The sequence below is a fragment of the Hipposideros armiger genome, unplaced genomic scaffold (assembly GCF_001890085.2).
Source record: "Hipposideros armiger isolate ML-2016 unplaced genomic scaffold, ASM189008v1 scaffold_55, whole genome shotgun sequence".
In the NCBI taxonomy this organism is placed as follows: domain Eukaryota; kingdom Metazoa; phylum Chordata; class Mammalia; order Chiroptera; family Hipposideridae; genus Hipposideros; species Hipposideros armiger.
In genome coordinates, this window is record NW_017731405.1 from 4,662,969 (window position 1) to 4,667,621 (window position 4,653).

The following is a 4,653-nucleotide window of genomic DNA, read 5'->3' on the forward strand; positions in this document are numbered from 1 at the left end:
TCCCTCCCTCCCTCCCTCCCTCTCTTTCTCTCTCCAACTCTCCACCTGCACCTTCTTCTACTGATGAATAATATTTATATAATTTGGCTATTCATTTACTCTGTTAATGCAGACCAAATACCAAGATGCTAAAAAAGAAAAATTCCAAATCCACCTGGAAACATTTTGGTGACCAAAGGCTGCTGGGATACCACAAAATGCAAAGATCCACAAGAAGCTGAACTTTTAAGACTTCTAAAACCAAAGTCTCTACACTGGGGGCAAAGGTCCTGTTGGTGACTGCATGCCTCCTACTCCTCCTGAAAATGTCCCTTCTTTACCCTCCTCTCCCACCCTCCACAATTGGTCCTGGAATGTGAGATGTCTTTGTGATGGAGGAATCTGAACTGGGAGAGGGCTGGGAAATGTAATGGAAAAGGGACTCCAGGAACGTAAATGAACCAGGGAGTATGAGAGGACATCTCCCTGGTGAGAAGAAATGGCGCTGGCTGCTCAGCTCAGGGTTTACTAGGAGGGCACTGCTGCTGGGCCTGCATGCCAACCTGCCCTGCCTCCCGCATGAAGACTTCTAGAGAGAGGTGGGGGAGCCTGCCTTCCTCGGGAGAGCAAAGTTCTTGGAGGTTAGAGATTGGCATTTGGTTCCATCCAGAGGCAGTCAGTCTGGTCTGTCGCTTCAGAGGTTAGGAGGCCCCAGGAGAAGTACCCATAAAATGTGAGGTTGACTCAGGGGCACTTCTCACTGGACCCTGCAGGCAGCCAGCACTTGTATAAGTGCTCCGGGCACTGTTGGCATGAAGACCTGTGCGGTGTGCTGTGGTTTGTGAAGGACCAGAAAGCTCAGCCAGACGCCCCCAGAGGGTGCTGAACAGGAAATGCTTCCTTTTGGTGAAGATGTGCTGGTTAGATGACAGAGCTGACCCATCTCAGCAAGGGGGCATGTACCCTAAATGGCCTGCAGGTATATCACAGGCAGGGACATGAGGGGAGACATGGTGACCCCCTTAACAGTTCATCATGGCATGGGCAAGAGCAGGTTGTGGTGGGAGGTATGACCTCACAGCAAGCACCACATATGAGAACACTGGGAGATCAGACAGGGACCCCCCATGGGAACAAACCCTGACTCCATCCCCTGCGCTGAGTCCCAGTGTGAGAAGAGCAGTAGAAACAACCGACAGCAAAGGAGGGGCCACTTCCTGGTCTTACCAAGGCCAGACTCCACATGAACAAGGAAACACTTTCCTGGTATCCATCAAGGACTCTTCCTGTTGCAAAGAGACAGATTCTGAGAACCAGGAAGCAGCTCAGATATCACTAGGTCCAGGGGTTCTCAACTTCATAATGCATCAGGCTCACCTTGGGAGTTCAGGAAACACACCAGTGCTTGTGCTCCAGCCCAGAGCTATTACATGCAAATCAGCAGGTGTAAGATGAGGGTCATTTTTTTTCCACAACTTTATTGAGTATAATTGATATGCAGTAAACTACATACAAGGATATTTAAAGTGTACAGTTTGGTAAGTTTTAGGTATGTAACAGTGGAACAGTCACCACAATCAAGATAAGGGACGTTTCCCTCTCCCCCAAATGTTTCTTCTGGCCTTTTTGCAAGTCCTTCTTCCTTTCCCTGCCCTCCCTAGCCCCAAACCACCCCCACCTCACCTCCCATCCAGACAACTACTGATCTGCTTTCTGTCACCATAGATTAGTTTGCATTTTCTAGAATTGTATAGAAATGGAATTATATGTTCTCTTCTTTGGTTAGTTTTTTGTTTTTTTAAGTTAGCATAATTATTTTGAAATTCATGTGCTTTGCGATGTTTATCAATAGTTCATTCCTATTTATTTCTGACTAGCACCATTGTATGGATATAGCACAATTAGTTTATCCATTTACCATTTGGTAGACACTTGGGTTATTTCCAGAACTCCAGGGGTGAAGTCACTTCTGGGTAGGATGAAAGAGGAGGCACTTATTTCTACTGGCCCTGGAGCACCTCGCTGGCGATGCTCTCGTGGCAATGTCGTCCCTTCTTGCAGGTGGCGTTTATCGTCAGTGTTTCTGTACTGTTCTAGCCCTTGAGGACAGCAACGCCACGGCCTCCACAGCTGTACATCCCTTCTATCTCTGCACGGGGTAAGTTCCTGTTACCTGGGGCTCCAGCCCATCACACTCAGCGTCCCCAGCTACCTTCCCATTCTTCTTTCCTCCACCCCTTACTTAATTGCCCCAGTCTTCAGACAAAATGAGATAACTGCTTTTCATCCTTTTACGAGGCCTTGAACTTCCCCTTTGTCCTATTTATGTTCCTACCACACGGCCTGTCCTGAAAATCCTTCCCTCTCTTCCCTACCAGCCTCCTTGACACCCTCCACCCCCCAACTCTGCTTATCAGCATTCTCCAGTCAGTGTGGTGCTGGTCTAGGACAAGGCAGACAGATCAATGACACAGAATTGATAGCCTTGATACAGACCCTATTAGATGGAAGAATTTAATATATGCTGGAGGAGGCATCACAGATTAGGGCAGAAGAGAAGGGTAGTCAGTAAATGGCAAAGGAACAATTGATGAGCTCCTTGTGGGGAAAATCAATTTAGATAATTATCTCAGCCCTCCAAAAATTAATTCCAGATTTATTGATGAGGTAAGTTTTTAAAAACCTAGAAGGAATCAAAAGTGAATACTCATTAAATCTTCACAGAGGGAGGATTTCCCTCTTTGCTTAAATTTGGGTGCTGCTCATAAAAGAAAAAAAATCAGTAGTTTTGAAAAATCTATTAAACTTTTGCATGTCAAACAAGTAACCCAAATTAAAATGTACTCCTTGAACTTCAAAAAATACTGTGACAAATGTAGCTAGTAATGGCATAATATATTGACTACATTAAAGTGCTCACACAGATCAATAAACATTTTATAGAAAAACTGCCAGAGGACGTGTCCAAATAAGGAAATGCAGCCAGTTAATGAACATATGGACAAATGTTCAACCTTATTTGCTGCACTCAAATATGTGTACAGTTAAAAAAGAATGAGATGTGATCCTTTGTAGATTAAATTATTCAAGAGTGAAAACAATTTGAACACTATAGTTACTTGTGCTTGATCAGAACTTGCAGGAGGCTTCTGGAGGTTAAGAGAAGCTGTCACGTTGAAAGCCCTGCTAGATACAAGATGCTTTACACACAGCGTCTCAGACCCTCATGACAACCTTGCAAGGCACGTAGGATTGATCTTATTTTACAGATGAGGAAGGAGAGGCTCAGAGAGGCGCTGCTAGAAAGTTGGGGAGCCAGGACTTGAACTCCTCTTGGCCTAACTCCCTACTCTGTTCTCAACCCACCAGGGCAGGCTGCCTCCCTTAAATTCTCTTACCTGGCAAAGAAGAAGGCAGCCTCTGCCATAGGAATTTGGAAGAACTACTGGTCCCCTCTCCTCCCCTCCCCAACCCCCAATCCAGAAGAAAGATGAACAAGAAGTTAGAAGGAAACAGAATGAGAACTGAGAAGAAAAAAGCAGAATTCAAAAATCAAAGGACAAAGGGTGCAGAGAAAAACAAAACAAAACAAAACTAGCTGCGAAGAGGCACACTGCTGCACCCCCCTCCGACACCCCCGCCAGGTAACTAACTGCTCCCTGTCTCCATCAGGTCACCCTGCCTGGGCTGGGTCCAGCCTGCAAACAGATCATATCAAGGCATTTTACAAGTGAGTATCAGAGAGCCAGGCTCCACCCCTTCATGGAGCAGCAGGGCAGGTTGTCTGTCCCCTGAGAGCCTTTGTCCCTACCCAATCCTCCCCTTGTGGATAGTGGCTATCCTATAACCTGTGATCACTTGCTTGAATATTATCCAGTATAAACAGTGTGATGCATGTAGGAGCAGTTAGCATTTGAGGACCCCTAGTGAGGAATCCACACTTCAGCGATGCTTCGCGAGCCTCTGAAGTACGCCCATCAAGAAGATACACTCCCAAACTACAGATCTGAATATTGTTTTTGAAATAAACCTAACAACAGAGGGTCGGTTAACTAGCACAAGGAATGAGCGGAATGATTTCCCGCTGGTGAAGTGCAGGGTTGAAATCTGTGGCTGATAGAAAGACCTTACGGGCCCTGCTGCCCTCCCCCAACCCAAGCAAGCATGAGACTCCGACCAGCCTGCCCAAAGCCTTGGGAGCAGCACTTGACCCTCGCATGGTCACTTGACCTGTGTTCTTCCTCATCCCCATGGCCTCTGTTTCCTGACCCGACCAGAAAGTTGGCTAATCCTACTGCAGAGATGTTCCTCCTTGGAGTGAATCTCTCAAGCAAAGAGCTAGTTAGAATGCCCGAAGAGAGAGGCCGCCTTGCCCCAGCTCACAAGCATGGATGATCATCTTCATATCTGCTTGTTAATGAGCACTGGCACGTTGAGCAGAGTGTGGTCCCAGACTCCCTTTCATTGTCATAAACAACCTGCTAGCACGGGCATCAGGGAGAGGATGTACAGACCCCACTGTCTCTCCTGCCAAAAGCTACCATCATTTACAAGAAAAAAACAACAACACAATAACTATACAACACTTGCCATGGACACGTTGGCTTTGGTCAGTTTGCAAGGTGGCCCTTTTAGCCTGAGAGCACATCTCCATGATGCCCCGAGAGCTTTTTC

At 46.6% G+C, this 4,653-nt stretch overlaps 1 protein-coding gene across 1 annotated transcript in view; it reads left to right on the forward strand.

The window, feature by feature from the left end:
* Window positions 1–2,059, forward strand: part of GFM2 (GTP dependent ribosome recycling factor mitochondrial 2) — an 87,421-nt gene extending 85,362 nt beyond the window's left edge. Inside the window, exon 22 of the transcript XR_002123839.1 lies at window positions 2,041–2,059. The gene's annotated coding sequence lies outside the window, so the exon portion shown is untranslated. The remainder of the gene's footprint in view (window positions 1–2,040) is intronic.
* Window positions 2,060–4,653: the final 2,594 nt, after the last annotated feature.